The sequence below is a fragment of the Triticum urartu genome, chromosome 6A, assembly GCF_056163025.1.
Source record: "Triticum urartu cultivar PI428250 chromosome 6A, HENAU_Tu73, whole genome shotgun sequence".
NCBI classification, from domain to species: domain Eukaryota; kingdom Viridiplantae; phylum Streptophyta; class Magnoliopsida; order Poales; family Poaceae; genus Triticum; species Triticum urartu.
This window is the reverse complement of record NC_141878.1, coordinates 506804575-506822700: the sequence shown is the minus strand read 5'-3', so window position 1 is coordinate 506822700 and position 18126 is coordinate 506804575. Positions and strand designations below refer to the sequence as shown.

At 48.3% G+C, this 18126-nt stretch overlaps 1 pseudogene; it reads left to right on the top strand.

Moving 5' to 3' along the window:
* Positions 1-3314: 3314 nt before the first annotated feature.
* LOC125512515 (2'-deoxymugineic-acid 2'-dioxygenase pseudogene) lies at positions 3315-4658 on the top strand (annotated as a pseudogene).
* The last annotated feature ends 13468 nt before the right edge of the window (positions 4659-18126 follow it).

The window sequence follows — 18126 nt, the reverse complement described above, 5'->3', positions numbered from 1 at the left end:
TAGTGAGTATATAATTATAATTTTCTGTATGATCAGTGTGGACCAAATTTTTATTTATGTAGTGGTTGCACCTAATTTGTATGTTATGTTTAAGTTTGCAGCTGGACTACACCCATGAACTATACAAACCGAGGAACTGAAGGGATTTTTGAGCAGTGCTCCAAAATAACGAGAAGTGGGAAGATATGATCAATGAAAGTTTTTTCACCTAAGAAGAAGGCTAAATCTTCAACTAAAAAGCTTGACAATAATGAAGATATTGATGATGATGATGTGCAAGCTGAAGGCTATGGAGGAGTGCAAGATGTCCATTGAAGAAGAAAAGCTGAGAGTCATTGGAGATGAAATGAATACAGATAAGATGTATCAAGAACTCAAGACCATGGTCATGAACACTGATGGGCTTGATATAGATCAAGTGGCCTATGTAGCCATGATCAAAGGACAAATTCTATCATTAAAATGGCTAGGGGCAGGGGTGTGGCTTTGTTGGGCTGACTTGGGCCTTGCCCCTCCTAGGATTTTGGCGAACTTTTTAATACCTATGCTTTGTAGCTCACTCCACTGGCAAGCAATGATATTTGCGTTATTCCCCTTTATGGTCTATCCAAAGCTTCTAAGGGCTGGCCACTAGGAGCGTACCAGGAGGTGCAATACTTCATAGTAGTGGCCAACGTCCTTCTCCACCAACAACGAGATGTGGCTACATCTGCTCGTCTAGATTTAGCAGCAGCACAGGCACACAACAGGGAGCAACTGTCACCCATAATATTTTGTGCATACCTCCTGCCACACAAACGAAAGAGGGCAGGGTTGCGACTCACCGTAAGGGCACCGCCCATACCGCCAGAGGTCCAACATCACAGGGAGCAGCGGCCAACCGGCCTCCCAAGCAACGAGGATTGAGCATTGCATCCCCAATTATCTTGCCATTTACGAGTCTGCAAAACATAGATAACCTTACTTCTTCCCCAAATTCCGAGTTCGCTCTTTCATAACCTTATTCTTTTGCTCAACCGTTCTTTTACATTCTAAAAATTCATGCGACGTACCTTCTTTTTTCTTTCTGAAAAGCGAAACCACCAGTCATCTGTTGGGGTCACCGGCCACATGTTACAAGTATAAATACACACAACAACAACCACCACCAATTAGAGCCAGGCTCCTAACGACGGCCGAAACAAAGCCAATGTTCATGCATGCCAAAAGACCTTAAAGAAAAGGAACACCGAAAACTCATAAACGAAGGAACAAGGGTAGTTGCAGACTAGATAGTTGTACTCTACCTTGAGCTGGCTTGCCCAGTTTTTTCTTGATAGCCCCACCACTGCTAGGGGATACGAGTGGACGAGCAAATGGGTACAAGCGATGCTCTATGTTTGATTTTTATGCTTTATTGGAACCGTATGTCGCATGTTTGATTTTGAATTGGTCTTGTAATTTTGAACTTTGAAAATATGGATTTAGATTGACGTCCAGTTATTAAAAGCGGTATCATAATTGTTTGCATTTATATGATGTGTGTTTGCATAAATACATAGTTCATGGTTTACTATACACGAGGTACTGTAGGCCAGGTACTGTAGTCATGGACAGTAGCTATCTTACTGTTCATGCTGACCTGTCCGTTAATCTTTGATCCGACGATTTTGAAAGGGTGGCAAGTCACAGTACTATTCACCCCCCGCTAGCTGGCCAGGCAATAAAGGGGCTGTTTGGATTCATCCACGCCCGCCTGACCAAAACGTGAGCGTGCCAATTTTTTGGTGATGAGTGAAGTCTGTTTTAAACCTTAAACTCATATACCTCGTCGGAATCGAACCCCCATCTCCGAATCCCTGAAATCGGTACCCTAACCTCTATGATCCCGGTCAATATCAACCCTGGACCTGTTTGGTGCACCAGGAAAAGATTCATCCCGCCCGGGATCATAGCCTACACTCACTGACATAATTACCCCACATGTCATTTCCATCTTCTATCCCAATCCTCTTCCCTGTCTTTCCTGAAATCATCAGAACTTGCGGCTCTACCGCCGGAAGGTGCGGATGGAGGGCTCCTGGTTCTGGCATTTTCTTGGTCAGCATGGCCCGCACGGGGGCATCCATGGTGGTCTGCTCCACACAGAGGACGATGTGGCCGGCGCCAGCGCTGGCGATGAGACGTGGGAGGAAGAACTGAAGCTGCGAGTGACGGTCCGCGATGGCGCACATGGCGTGGAGGTGGCCGGCGCACACCAATGTTGTGGAATAACGTCTACACGATGGGGATATGAGACAGTGGCGCAGCACGAGCCGCTGGGTCGCCGCGAGGTGACGACCCACGATGGCGCATGGCGTGGAGGTGGCCGGCGACCTTCGTCATGGCGATGGCCGGCTAGAGGTGTGCGACGCGGCGCGTGCGTACAATGGCTACACAGCCTGCTCGGCTTCGTGCTCCAGTCCCTCGGCAATCACATCGTTGGCAACTATGTCGTGCGGCAGGCCACGACAATATGTACAGGCGCTTTCTTAAAGTGCTCCTTGATTGTGAGCAACGGAAGCTATGATGCATAGCAACGGAGGCTATATGATGCGATGGTTTTGGTTAGGCAGCGTGCTTTCCGTAGAAGCTGGCTTTGAAGCAGCAAGCAGGGGATGGATTCTTCAGGAGCTAGCTCACACGTACACTACGTAGCAACTTGCACGCCACTAGCTTGATCGATCTGTGCCAGCACGACACACATCAGAGATGTTGTGGCATGCCGTGGATTTTGCCACACACCGCAGTGTCGGTTGCTGCAGGTGTTCATAACGAGACAAGCATCATCGTTCGGGCATCTCAAAAAGACAGTCGCAGGCAAGAAGATGGATATGGCGTGTAGTATAGGGCCGCTGAGTCAGCCAGAAAACCTAGAATCCCGGTCGGGATTAACTTTTTTCAGTGCCATAAACGGGGCTAGGGTGGATGTAGGGTTGATATATTGACCGGGATCTGAGAGTTTAGGGTACCGATTTCAGGGATTTAGATGTGAGGGTTTGATTTCGACGAGCTCTATGACTTTAAGGTTTAAAATAGACTTTACCGTGAATCCGCTGCCGATGTTTAACCAGGAAGTTGGCGTGAAATCCTAACTCGCGGCCAAAATATTGGCGTGGCTGAAACGATTTGGCCCCCATCCAAACAGGAACCAACCCTACTAGTCAACGCCGATATTTTGGCGGGGCAACTCTTGGCCATCATCCAAACAACCTAAAAAAGCCGGCCAAAATAAACAGGCACTCGAATTTTCTTTAGCAAAGAAAAAGTCAACATTGTCAGTGCACTGTATCTTCATATGACGACAAATGGATATTCCCCGGTTGCAATCAAAACCCGAATGCTCTCTGAATCCAAAGATGCTTCTCTTGATCTCTTCACCATAAAAGTGCAGAGATTGATGCAGATGATGAACTGATCAGTCTATGCAAAATCTCAAGCAAAGCTATATCTCGAGATGGCAGCGGAGCCTCTCTCCAATGGCGCCACCCACCTGTCGGTGCCTGCACGCTACATACTCCCGGTGCACAACAGGCCGTCTTCGTCCGTGAATGGCAAGGGGGCGCTGCCTGTGGTTGATCTCGGTGGAGACGACGACGGCAGGATCGCCGAGGAGATCGTCCGTGCAGGGCGGGAGTTCGGTTTCTTCCAGGTGGTCAACCACGGCGTGCCGGAGGAGGTGATGGGCGCCATGATGCGCGCCGCGGAGGAGTTCTTCGCACTGCCGGAGGACGAGAAGATGGCGTACTACTCGAACGACGGCAAGAAGCTCCCGCGGTTCCACACGAGCCTCCGGAACGGCGCCGGCGAGGAGGTCCTGTACTGGCGGGACTGCCTGAAGCTCGGCTGCCACCCGCCGGACTGGCCGGACAAGCCCCGCGGGCTCGGGGCGGCGCTGGAGCCATACACGGCAGCCGTGAGGGCAACGGCGCGGCGCGTTCTGCGTCTCGCCGCTGTCGGGCTGGGGCTCGAGGAGGAACACTTCGATGGGTCGCTCAGCGGCGGTGGGATGATGAACGTGAACCACTACCCGCCGTGCCCGGATCCGAGCCTCACCCTCGGCGCCGGGCCGCACTGCGACCCCGGCCTCGTCACCGTGCTCATGGAGAACGTCGGCGGCGGCCTACAGATGCTGCTCCACGGCGACGGTGACGCTGGGGGCGGCGGGATGATGTGGGTGGACGCCGACGCCGCGCCGGGGGCGCTGGTCCTCAACTTTGGGCATCAGATGGAGGTGGTGAGCAACGGGCGCCTGCGCAGTGCCGAGCACCGCGTGGTCACCAGCGCGCGCGCCGCGCGGACCTCGCTGGCCACGTTCGTGTGGCCCGAGCTGGGGTGCACTGTCGCGCCGGCGCCGGAGCTGGTGCTGGCCGCAGGCGAGGGGCCTCCATATAAGCCCCATTCCTATGGCGAATTTCTCGGTGTGTACCTTGCCGAGGGTGGGGTCAGGGAAGCCGCCATGGCGCATCTCAAGCACTGATCACCTGCCAGCTTAATTTCCTGCACATGCATTTCTTCTTCCAGCAAATTTGAGTAAAGGGTTTTCTTATGGCGTCAGTAAAGTTCTTCCAAGTTGGTGTAATGGTGGATGCAAGTATGTTTGTTTAGTGGAGAATACTGGTAATGGTTATATTCCTGTCTGCTTATGTAGAAACCAAATTTTAGAAATATAACCAAATTTGAGCTTTTAACTCAAGTGGTTATATTCCCGTCTGCCTATGTAGAAACCAAATTTTAGGATTCTGTTTAGTTTCGTATAACTCAAATATCTCGAGCTTTTGACTCTTTGTCTTGGCCGTTTCTTTTTGTGATGTTACGGGCAAAAGGATTCTCTGAGAGGTGGTTATCTTGGATGGCGACTCTCCTGTCCTCGGCAAGCTCGCGAGTGGTAGTTAATGGATGCGTTGGGGATAAGTTTACGCAAGCGTGCAGTCTACGGTAGGGAGACTCCCTCTCGTCGTTGCTGTTTGTGATTGCAATTGACATATTAACGACGATTGTGATGAAGGCTCACAGGGCCCAAATTATGAGCAACATGAATAGTTGCGGCCCCTTTCAAAGATTGACGCTTTACGCGGATGATCTTGCTATGTTTATCAAGCCTTCATTGTCAGACATTTACTTCATTAAAGAGATGCTCCAGATCTTTGGCACTGCTTTAGGCTTGAAGGTGAATTACAGCAAGTCCTCGGCCATCCTGATCAGGGCAAAGGAAGAAGATGAGATCCTTGTCCGGAATGCCTTGGAGGATTGGTCAGTTTCCGTGCAAATATATGGGATTACAACTGAGTATCAAGCAACTGACAAGGTCGGAATGGCAACCGATAGTGGATGCTTCGCTCAAAATCCTACCCGGTTGGCAAAGGGGGATGATTACCCGCCCAAGGATGTTAATTCTGGTGAACCAGGTGATGCGTGCGCGGCCTACACATCATTTGACTGTTGTGGAAGCCCCCAAATGGGCCATTGAGAAAGTGGACAAGGGGTGCTGCATGTTTTTCTGGGCTGGTTCAGAAGAGATTAGTGCCTGAAAATGCGTTGTATCTTGGCAGAGGGTATGTCGCCCAAAGAATCTGGGGGGATTAGGAGTAATGGATTTGCGCAAACACGACCTAGCACTCAGATTACATTAGGAGTGGTTTAGGAGAACGGATGATGCCGGGCCATGGCAGGGCCTGAACGTGGCGCCGGATCGGCAGGTGCTCGCGACCTTCAACAGTCTGGTCCATTGACAAATTGGAGATGGAGCTCAGATTCTCTTCTGGAAGGATAGATGAATCAGGGGCTTTAGCATGGAAGAGGTTGCTCCGCTGATCGTTCCAAAGGTTAGAACATGGGTGGCCAACAGGAGGACAGTCAAGGAGGGGATGCTGTTACATGCATGGACTAGGGATATTTCCGGAGATCTTTCCACGGAGGAACTTGCCCAGTTCATTCAAATTTGGGAAGTACTAATTGATATCCAGATTGAGCTGACCAGGGAGGATAAGGCTGTCTGGGTGTGGAATGCGGATGGCAAGTGCCCAGTGGCGTCAGCGTACAAGATGTTGTGTGAAGGAGGCATCAGATTTCGGCTGGCTGCTGCGGTGTGGAAGACCTGGGCCCCATTAACCTGCAAATTTTTTATGTGGCAAGCGGTACAATACCGGTTGTGGACTTCACATAGAAGATTCAGACGTGGAATACAAGCCGAGACATCCCCATGTTTCTTCTGTGAGCAGCAAGAGGATACGGTGGACCATTTGATGCTCCAATGTGTGTTTGCAAGACAGGTATGGCATCTCTCTTTTGCAAGAGTGGGCATTGACCATGCCATTCTGCCTTCACCACAAGCCAGGATAGAGGATTGGTGGGCTACGAGACGTAACTGGATCGCCAAGACTGACCGAAAGGGTTTTGACTCATTTGTAATGCTCATTTATTGGACGGTGTGGAAGCAATGCAACACGTGTGTATTTGGTCGAGATCTGGTTTGCAATGTTGAGGCCACGGTAGGTCTCATATTCCAGAACCTGAATTTGTGGGGTCAAGCCGGAGGGACGGGAGTGATTAGATATCGAGAGTAATAGCCTAGTTGGGCTCAGAGTGCAGAGGGCGTGTGGCACCGAGTTGTGGTGTCTGAGCCTTTTGTAATCTCTTTACATATTTCTGTCTTCTATAAAGCTAAGGTACGCCATTGGTGTACTCTCTAAAAGAAGACATTATCAGCGCTGCGAGGTGATTATTTTGTCAATTTCATGATTTGTCGCCTCAGTCTCTTCTCACGCATTCCCTCAAAAAAGTTCCACTACTAATTAATTGAAAATTGAAAGAGAGGTTTGACGCATGGATGGCTATCCTCTCCCCCTCTCCCCTTCCCCTCCCGAGCGGTGGCGGCGACGGGCTCGTCCCCCCTCTCCAACTCCGGCGTCCCTGTGCTACCTTCTCGCGGCCTCCTCCTCGGTACCCAACCCGCCGTCCACACATCGTTCTGTTTTCCGCGCTCTTGCCCCCGCCAACAAGTTCTGGGCTCTCGGATCTGAGGCCTCGGACTCCGACCCCGAATCCCCTCCTCCCCCCTCCGTCCCGCGCCTCCGTGCGTGCTGCCTTTCGTCGCTGCTCCGTCGCGGTGCCGTAAATTCGCTCCCGGCGGGCGTGGCCGCCCTGCTCCCGATCCGTTGGTCGTGGATGGCTGGAGTCGCGTTTCGCGCAGGCGCCATCGGGTTCCTTCGCCGTCTCCTGCCCGTGGCATCCTTGGTCCTGGGCGGTGTGGTGCGCCGACGTTGGACCTGGTTTCCCTCCCCCTCCCTGGCTGTCTTTCGTCTGTGCTTCATCCTCTGGTTCGCTGGTGGCCTCGCCGGCAGCAGCCGGGCCGCCCGAATCCCTAGATCTGGAGGTGCCCTCCGTGGTGGAGCCAGACCCTGGGATTCGGGCCTCCGCGCGCTCCTGATGGGCCTGGGCCCTGCTCCCTTTCCAATGTGTCGGATTGCCCCTACCTCTCGTGGTTCTTGGGCCTCGGGTGGCCCTGGCCCAGTCCCCGTTCCCACTCTAGCCCAACCCTTCGGCCCCGACCTAGTGTGGTCGGGGTATATATGGGTGCGGAGGGGCTCACTTCCCCCATTTCTAGGGTTCCCAGCCTCTCTCTCTGACCTGCGTCGCCACCGCTTCCCCATCCGCGTTCCTCTAGATCTACTCCTCCTCCTCCCCTCCCCCTCTCGTTTGCGTCGGTCGTCTCGATGGACCCGCGCGGCTCCTCCAGCGAGGCCTTGTCCGACCAAAAGCGGTGGCAGGAGGGCTCTGTTGAGGGGGAGGTAGATTTGGAGTACGAAGCTTCCCTTCGTCCCAAGCTCCAGGCGGACCGAGCTCGGGTGGAGGGGCCGCGGTGGAGCTTGGCGGTCCTCCTTCCCTTTGATCTGGCTCGGTTGCGGCTAGTCCCTCTGCTCCCTATGGTGGTTCTTCGCCGCGTCCTTCGGATCCCTTGGAGGTGGCGGCCGCGGCGAGTAAGGCTGGCTCTGCTGGCCTGTCCTCGCGCCCCATCCTCCTCACAGTGTTGCGGCCTCGTCGCGGGCTCTAGCCCGGGCCCCGGCGGCCCCTGGTGGTGGTCCTAGTCGTTTCGTGCCCCGTGGCTCCTCTGGGGCGCCGGGTCGCCGCCCCTCCTCTGGTGGCCTGGTCCCTGCCTCTGCCTCTGGTCCCTGTGGTGACGGTATTCTTCCTCCACCTCCCCCCGCTCCGGCGCGCGCCCCTCCTCCTGCCCAAGTGGCCAACCCCACCCTCTCCTGCTTCGCTTGCCACTGCCCTGGTCACTTTCAGTCGTGCTGTCCAAACCCCCCTCCCCTTCTGTCTCATCCGCAGAGAAGACGGCCACCTTACGGTCGACTATCAAAACCGCCTCAAACCCCCTGCTTTCGTGCATTACGGCCTCGGCCTCCGTGGATGTGCTTTCTTCGCACTCGATCGCGAGGTTCCTCAAGTGGTTCCCATTCCTGCTCTTTCTAACGCCGGCATCATTACTTTCAAGGATAAGAAAATCTCCCCCCAGGTTCTCCTTGATGAACTCCAATTGTGGGATGATGGTGGATGGGATTGGCAGATCCGCCAACTTTCTGAGTCTGAGTTCGCTGCCATTTTCCCCTCCAAAGAAAGCTTGCATATGATATCTTCGTGTTCCAGTTTCACCCTTACCCTTAACCAAGTTGTCATTTCTGTCAAGGCCGCCTCCAATGGATCTAAAGCTATCTCTTCGCTGTCTGATGTCTGGGTCTTAGTTGATGACGTCCCACCTACGCTTTGCTCTTCTGCCTTTCTTATGGCATTCAGTGTTCTTATTGGCAAACCAATTGAGGTTGATCCGGAGTCTCTGCTTGTCATGGGCCCTGTGCGGCTGCGGGTCTGGTGCGTTGATCCTCATTGCATTTGCGGCTCCGTTGACGTCTTCCCTTCTGCTGGTGGCTTCCGTCTTAGGGTTCGGGTCGAGAGCGATGATGCTCCGGTGTCGCCCCCGCCCCACCCCTCGGCCGGCCTCGGGCAATGATGACAAAGATGACAAGGATGAGGATGGCCTTCCGGATGACTCGAATCATGGCACTAAACATCGTTTTACTCAGTCGGAGTGGGATGGGTTGACTTCTGAAGATCGTGATTTGCTCAAGGAGAACGCTCCGGTGGGTGGTGGGAACAAGGATGCGGTGGTCGGCGCCGGTGGGGGGGGGGGTTTGCTGCTTCTGATGGAGCGAGGGGTACCCCTTTTTCTGGTGTGTGCTCCAACATTCCAGCTCGCCCTGCCTCCCCTTCCCTCTCCGGTATTGAAGATCTGCCCCCGACCGGCATCATATCCAAGAAAAAGAAGAAGAAATCGTCCGCCAAGAAATTCTCCACGCGTAGCAGGGCTTCTGGTGATTCCAAGCAGTCTGCGGCAGGGCTTTGCTGCAGGCTTGATGCTGATTTGGGTGCAGCCTCGGGTCCTTCGTCTGTGGCGGCTTCTCCGTGTCGTGCCCATCCCGCGCCGGTGCGCGTTCCCCCGCTTCCACCGCCCGCAAGAGCGGCCGTGTCTCCAACAGTGGCGAGTGGGTGGACGATCAGGCGACGCGATGCGCTGCGGCTAGAGATCTTCCCCCTTCAGGTACCCCTCCATGTTCCACACCCCCTTCTATCCCCGTTTCTTCTCCTGTTCGGTTAGTCCTTCCATCGCAGTCCAGTGAGCATCTTCTAATATCTTAGAGGACGTAGGCATTTCTTTTGATCCTACTTTTGGCTCTCTGTCTACCCTGTTACATATTGTTCGGGCAAATGAAATGGCACAAGCGGATATTGCTAGGGCCAAGGGGGCCGCGTCTCGGGTTGATGCCTCACTGGTTGTGGCCGGTGGGGTCGAGGTGGCACCTGAGAGGGATCAGGTGCCCACCACTACGCCTCGCCAAACGTTCTAAATCCTGCATTGCCCCAAGCAGGTCGAGTCTTTGCACAAAAAACCTTTCCCACCGATGAAGGCCTTATTATGGAATATTTGAGGTTTCGGCGCTAGGGGACGCATGGACCAGCTTAAAGATCTCGTTTGGTTTGAGAATATAGACATCATTGGCCTTGTTGAAACGGTTAAACCTTCCTTCTCCCCAAATGAATTTTTTGCTGCTGCTGGGATTGATAGGTTTGACTGGAAATATTTGTCTTCTTCAGGTCACTCAGGTGGAATTCTTATTGGTACCAAGAGAGACATGTACGATTTTGTTGCCTTCGACCATGGCATTTTTTGGGCTAGTACAGTAGTATCTCATCGCCGCTCAATATGCTTTTGGAAGTTATGGTAGTCTACGGCCCGACTGATCATTCCCTCTCTTACATTTTCTTGGACGAAATTTTGAATAAGATCGAATCTTGTGATCTCCCTTTGCTTATTGGCGGTGACTTCAACTTGATGCACTCTCCTTTGGATAAAAACTCTCCTAATTTCTCTTGGTCGCTTGCTGACGCGTTTAATGCTTTTATTCAGGACTCCGCTATCCGCGAAGTGCCTAGGGTGGGTGCCCGCTTCACTTGGACGAACCATCAAACGACTCCTATTCGATCTGTTCTTGATCGCATTTTCATATGCCCCAGATGGGATTCCTTGCTCCCTCGGGCCTCCCTTCAGGCTTTGCCCATCGTGGGGTCTGATCATGCGCCCCTGATTCTTGATGATGGGATCCATTCCGTCTCCTCACCGCGGTTTCAGTTCGACGCTTCTTGGCTCCTGGTTGATGGTTTTGCTGATCTGATTGCGCATAAAATTTCCTCCTTCTTATCTTCTGCTCGCCACTCTTTTGGACCGATGGACGACTGGCACCAATGCTCATACCACCTCCGAAAATTTCTCTGTGGATGGGCTAAGAACCACGCTGCTGAGTCATGGTGTCACAAGGATCGACTTGCTTCCCAAATTGGCTCCATGGACGTGCACGTGGATGGCCCTGGTCTCTCTCCCCCTGAATGGCAGACTCGTTATGATTTAGAAGAGGCCCTTTTGGCCTTGCACCGTTGAGAAGAAATATACTGGAGACAAAGGGGCACCATTAATTGGACTTTGAAAGGCGACTCCCCTACTGCGTACTTCTTTGCCATTGCTAACGGTAGGCGTCGCCGTTGCATGATTGATAGCTTGATCATCAATAATGTCAGGGTGTCTGATCACTCCCTGATTATGTCGCACGTGGTAGACTTCTTTTTCTCTCTCCTATCCGCTAAGCCTGAGGTGGGCTTTAGATCGGCTAACTCCTTCTGGGCTTCTCAGGAGAAGGTGTCTAGTGATGATAACATAGCCTTGTTGATCCCTCCCCTTTGATAAGGAGATTTTTGAAAGGATTTGCTCTGCTAATACCAATGCAGCCTCGGGCCCAGACGGCGTTTCCATCCCCCTTTTTAGGCAGTTCTGGCCCCAGCTGCAGGGCCTTGTCCAGGCTATCATTCAAGGCTTCTGGTTGGGTACCATTGACATTTCATAGTTAAATTACGCTGTGCTTACTCTTATCCCTAAAGTCAAAGGGGCAGACTTGATCACTCAATTTCGACCTATAGCCCTGATTAATAACTTCGCTAAGCTTCCAGCTAAAGGCTTTGCTACTAGGCTCTCCCCAATCACTCATCGCACTCTTAGCCCTTTCCAATCGGTGTTCGTAAAGGGCAGGTTTATATTAGATGGTATTCTTTGTCTCCATGAGATTGTGCATGACCTACGAGTCCGGGGCTCCAAAGCGGTGATTTTAAAACTTGACTTTGAAAAAGCCTACGACTCGGTTAGTTGGAATTTCCTCAGACAAGTGCTTCTAGCCAAGGGCTTCGATGGTGCGTTGGTTCACAGACTTACGCAGTTGGTCACGGGTGGCCACACGGCAGTTTTGGTCAACGGGAACATTAGTCACTTCTTTGCTAACAGTAGCGTCCTGAGGCAGGGTGACCCGTCTTCTCCCCTCCTCTTCAACTTTGTGGCTGACTCTCTCTCTCTCTCTCATATTCTGACTCGGGCTGCTGCTGCTGGCCACATCACTCCTGTCAGCCCTCACCTCGTCCCTAATGGCATCTCTCACTTACAATATGCGGATGATACTATCATTATGGTTGAATTGAATGAAGCTAGCATAATACATCTGAAGTTCCTTCTCCTTTGCTTTGAAGCTCTATCTGGTCTCAAGATTAATTTTGCTAAGAGTGGAGTCATTGTTACTGGGGTCTCGGATGTTGAGGCCCAAAGAGTTGCTCATCTTCTTAATTGCTCCCTTGGCTCTTTTCCTTTAAAATATCTCGGCCTTCCGGTCTCTCCCCACAAGCTGCTGGCTAAAGATTTTGCTCCGGCTGTCACTAAGGTGGGCAATCGGGTCTTGCCATGGAGAGGCCGCTACAACACCCAAGCAGGCAAGGTCGCCCTAACCAACGCTTGCTTGTCTTCCCTCCCCATGTTTTTGATGGGCTTCTACCTCCTTTTGGGAGGGACACATGATGTCTACTACACAACCTTCTTCTTGTAGACGTTGTTGGGCCTCCAAGTGCAGAGGTTTGTAGGACAGTAGCAAATTTCCCTCAAGTGGATGACCTAAGGTTTATCAATCCGTGGGAGGCGTAGGATGAAGATGGTCTCTCTCAAACAACCCTGCAACCAAATAACAAAGAGTCTCTTGTGTCCCCAACACACCCAATACAATGGTAAATTGTATAGGTGCACTAGTTCGGCGAAGAGATAGTGATGCAAGTGCAATATGGATAGTAGATATAGGTTTTTGTAATCTGAAAATATAAAAACATCAAGGTAACTAATGATAAAAGTGAGCACAAATGGTATTGCAATGCTAGGAAACAAGGCCTAGGTAACACTAGTGCAAGTTCTCTCAACAATAATAACATAATCGGATCATATAACTATCCCTCAACATGCAACAAAGAGTCACTCCAAAGTCACCAATAGCGGAGAACAAACGAAGAGATTATTGTAGGGTACGAAACCACCTCAAAGTTATCCTTTCTGATCGATCTATTCAAGAGTCCGTAGTAAAATAACATGAAGCTATTCTTTCCATTCAATCTATCATAGAGTTTGTACTAGAATAACACCTTAAGACACAAATCAACCAAAACCCTAATGTCACCTAGATACTCCAATGTCAACTCAAGTATCTGTGGGTATGATTATACGATATGCATCACGCAATCTCAGATTCATCTATTCAACCAACACAAAGAACTTCAAAGAGTGCCCCAAAGTTTATTCCGGAGAGCCAAGACGAAAACGTGTACCAACCCCTATGCATAAGTTCACGAGGTCACGGAACTCGCAAGTTGATCACCAAAACATACATCAAGTGGATCACGTGATATCCCATTGTCACCACAGATAAGCACATGCAAGACATACATCAAGTGTTCTCAAATACTTAAAGACTCAATCTGATAAGATAACTTCAAAGGAAAACTCAATCCATTACAATAGAGTAGAGGGGGAGAAACATCATAAGATCCAACTATAATAGCAAAGCTCGCGATACATCAAGATCGTACAACCTCAAGAACACGAGAGAGAGAGAGATCAAACACATAGCTGCTGGTACATACCCTTAGCCCCGAGGGAGAACTACTCCCTTCTCATCATGGAGAGCACCGAGATGATGAAGATGGCCACCGGAGAGGGAATCCCCCCTCCTACAGGGTGCCAGAACGGGTCTAGACTGGTTTTCGATGGCTACGGAGGCTTCTGGCGGTGGAACTCCCAATCTATTCTGCCCCTCGATGTTTTTAGGGTATATGGATATATATATAGGCAAAAGAAGTCGGTCAGGGGAGCCACGAGGGGCCCACGAGGGTGGGGGTGCGCCTAGGGGGCAGGCGCGCCTCCCTGCCTCGTGGCCACCTCGAAGCTTCCTTGACTTCAACTCCAAGTCCCCTGGATCATGTTCGTTCCAAAAATCACGCTCCCGAAGGTTTCATTCTGTTTGGACTCCGTTTGATATTCCTTTTCTGCGAAACACTGAAACAAGGGAAAAAACAGAAACTGGCACTGGGCTCTGGGTTAATAGGTTAGTCCAAAAAATAATACAAAAGTGCATAATAAAGCCCATAAACATCCAAAACAGATAATATAATAGCATGGAACAACCAAAAATTATAGATACGTTGGAGACGTATCAACATCCGCAAGCTTAATTCCTGCTCGTCCTCGAGTAGGTAAATGATAAAAACAGAATTTTTGATGTGGAATGCTACCTAACATATTTCTCTAAGTAATTCTCTTTATTGTGGCATGAATGTTCAGATCCATAAGATTCAAGATAAGAGTTTAATATTGACATAAAAATAATAATACTTCAAGCATACTAATAAAGCAATCATGTCTCCTCAAAATAACATGGCCAAAGCAAGCTATCCCCACACAATCATGTAGTATGGCTATGCTCCATCTTCACCACACAAAGTATTTAAATCATGCACAACCCCGATGACAAGCCAAGCAATTGTTTCATACTTTTGGTGTTCTCAAAAAATTTCAATCTTCACGCAATACATGAGCGCGAGCTATGGATATAGCACTATAGGTGGAATAGAATGGTTGTTGTGGAAAAGACAAAACGGAGAAGATAGTCTCACATCAACTAGGCGTATCAATGGGCTATGGAGATTCCCATCAATAGATATCAATGTGAGTGAGTAGGGATTGCCATGCAACGGATGCACTAGAGCTACAAGTGTATGAACGCTCAACAAAAGGAACTAAGTGGGTGTGCATCCAACTTTCTTGCTCACGAAGACCTAGGGCAATTTGAGGAAGCCCATCATTGGAATATACAAGCCAAGTTCTATAATGAAAGATTCCCACTAGTATATGAAAGTGACAACATAGGAGACTCTCTATCATGAAGATCATGGTGCTACTTTGAAGCACAAGTGTGGTAAAAGGATAGTAGCATTGCCCCTTCTCTCTTTTTCTCTCATTTTTTTGTTTTTTTGGGCCTTCTCTTTTTTATGGCCTCTTTTGTCTTTTCTTTTTTTCGTCCAGAGTCTCATCCCGACTTGTGGGGGAATCATAGTCTCCATCATCCTTTCCTCACGGGGACAATGCTCTAATAATGAAGATCATCACACTTTTATTTACTTACAACTCAAGAATTACAACTCAATACTTAGAACAAGATATGACTCTATATGAATGCCTCCGGCGGTGTACCAGGATGTGCAATGACCCATGAGTGACATGTACGAAAGTATTATGAACGGTGGCTTTGCCACAAATACAATGTCAACTACATGATCATGCATAGCAATATGACAATGATGAAGCGTGTCATAATAACGGAACAGTGGAAAGTAGCATGGCAATATATCTCGGAATGGCTACGGAAATGCCATAATAGGCAAGTATGGTGGCTCTTTTGAGGAAGGTATATGGTGGGTTTATGGTACCGGCGAAAGTTGCGCGGTACTAAAGATGCTAGCAATGGTGGAAGGGTGAGAGTGCGTGTAATCCATGGACTCAACATTAGTCATAAAGAACCCACATACTTATTACAAAAATCTATTAGTTATCGAAACAAAGTACTACGCGCATGCTCCTAGGGGGATATATTGGTAGGAAAAGACCATCGCTCGTCCCCGACCGCCACTCATAATGAAGACAATCAATAAATAAATCATGCTCCGACTTCATCACATGACGGTTCACCATACATGCATGCTACGGGAATCACAAACTTTAACACAAGTATTTCTCAAATTCACAACTACTCAACTAGCATGACTCTAATATCACCATCTTCATATCTCAAAACAATCATCAAGTATCAAACTTCTCATAGTATTCAATGCACTTTATATGAAAGTTTTTATTATATCCCTCTTGGATGCCCATCATATTAGGACTACATTCATAACCAAAGCAAATTACCATGCTGTTTAGGACTCTCAAAATAATATAATGGCGCATGAGAGTTCATCTATTTCTATAAAATAAAACCACCACCGTGCTCTAAAAAGATTTAAGTGAAGCACTAGAGCAACAACAAACTACTCCGAAAGATATAAGTGAAGATCAATGAGTAGTCAAATAATTATGCAACTATATGAAGACTCTCTAACATTTAAGAATTTTAGATCTTGGTATTTTATTCAAACAGCAATCAAAACTAAAGAAAATAAAATGACGCTCCAAGCAAAACACATATCTTGTGGTGAATAAAAATATAGCTCCAAGTAAAGTTACCGATGAACGAAGACGAAAGAGGGGATGCCTTCCGGGGCATCCCCAAGCTTAGGCCTTTTGGTGTCCTTGGATTTTACCTTTGGGTGCCTTGGGAATCCCCAAGCTTAGGCTCTTGCCACTCCTTATTCCTTAGTCCATCGAATCTTTACCCAAAACTTGAAAACTTCACAACACAAAACTTAACAGAAAACTCGTAAGCTCCGTTAGTATAAGAAAATAAATCACCACTTAGTTACTATTGTGAATTCATTCTAAATTCATATTGGTATAATATCTACTGCATTCCAACTTCTCTATGGTTCATACCCTCCGATACTACTCATAGATTCATCAAAATAAGCAAACAACACATAGAAAACAGAATCTATAAAAAACAGAACAGTCTGTAGTAATCTGTAGGTTTCGAATACTTTTGTAACTCCAAAAATCCGGAGAAATTAGGAAGTCCTAGGAAATTTGTATATTGATCTACTTTAGTTGGAATTGGTATTTTATCGCTCTCTGATAAAAAAATGAAAATTATTCTCGTAAGGGCATACTTTCTGTCTTTTACAACAAAATCAAATAACAACCACCCAAGAAGATCCTAAAGGCTTTACTTGGCACAAACACTAATTCAAAGCATAAAACCACATCTAACCAGAGGCTAGATGAATTACTCCCTCCGTTCCTTGATATAAGGTGTATAGATTTTTTAGAAAAAGCTCGAAATATAAGGTGTCTTGCGTCGCACCACTTGTTTGAATAATTTTTTTAGGGATTTGATTACATTTACTTATATTAGGCAAACTCCTCTATTTTCTCATGTCAATTAGTCAGGTGTAATCTCGTCCAAAACTTGTGAAATTTTCACTCCACGTTCGTTATTTAATTTTCGTGCCAAAAACTATACACCTTATATTTAGGAACGGAGGGAGTATTTATTACTAAACAGGAGCAAAAAGTGAGGAACAAAAATAAAAATTGGGTTGCCTCCCAACAAGCGCTATCGTTTAACGCCCCTAGCTAGGCATGGTGATTTCAATGATGCTCACATAAAGGATAAAATTGAAACATAAAGAGAGCATCTTGAAAATATGACCAGCACATTTAATTCTAACCCTCTTCCTATGCATGGGGATTTTGTGAGCAAACAACTTATGGGAACAATAATCAACTAGCATAGGAGGGCAAGACAAGCATAACTTCAAAACTTTAAGCACATAGAGAGGAAACTTGATATTATTGCAATTCCTACAAGCATATGTTCCTCCCTCATAATAATTTTCAGTAGCATCATGAATAAATTCAACAATATAACCATCACATAAAGCATTCTTTTTCATGATCTACAAGCATAGAAATTTTATTACTCTCCACATAAGCAAAATTCTTCTCATTCGGAATAGTGGGAGTATCATAAGAAACTCGAATACTATAAATTGTTTCCATATTAAAAGAGTAATGTTCAGAAAAGGGGTAATCATAATCATGACAAGTTTTATAAATATAATTGTCGGTGTCAAAACCGGCGGATCTCGGGTAGGGGGTCCCGAACTGTGCGTCTAAGCCGGATGGTAACAGGAGGCAGGGGACACGATGTTTTACCCAGGTTCGGGCCCTCTTGATGGAGGAAAAACCCTATGTCCTGCTTGATTAATATTGATGATATGTGTAGTACAAGAGTAGATCTACCACGAGATCAGAGAGGCTAAACCCTAGAAGCTAGCCTATGGTATGATTGTATGTTATGGTTGTTGTCCTATGACTAAAACCCTTCGGTTTATATAGACACCGGAGAGGGTTAGGGTTACACAAGGTCGGTTACAAAGGAGGAGATATTCATATCCGTATTGCCTAGCTTGCCTTCCACACCAAGTAGAGTCCCATCCGGACACGAGACGAAGTCTTCAATCTTGTATCTCCATAGTCTAACAGTC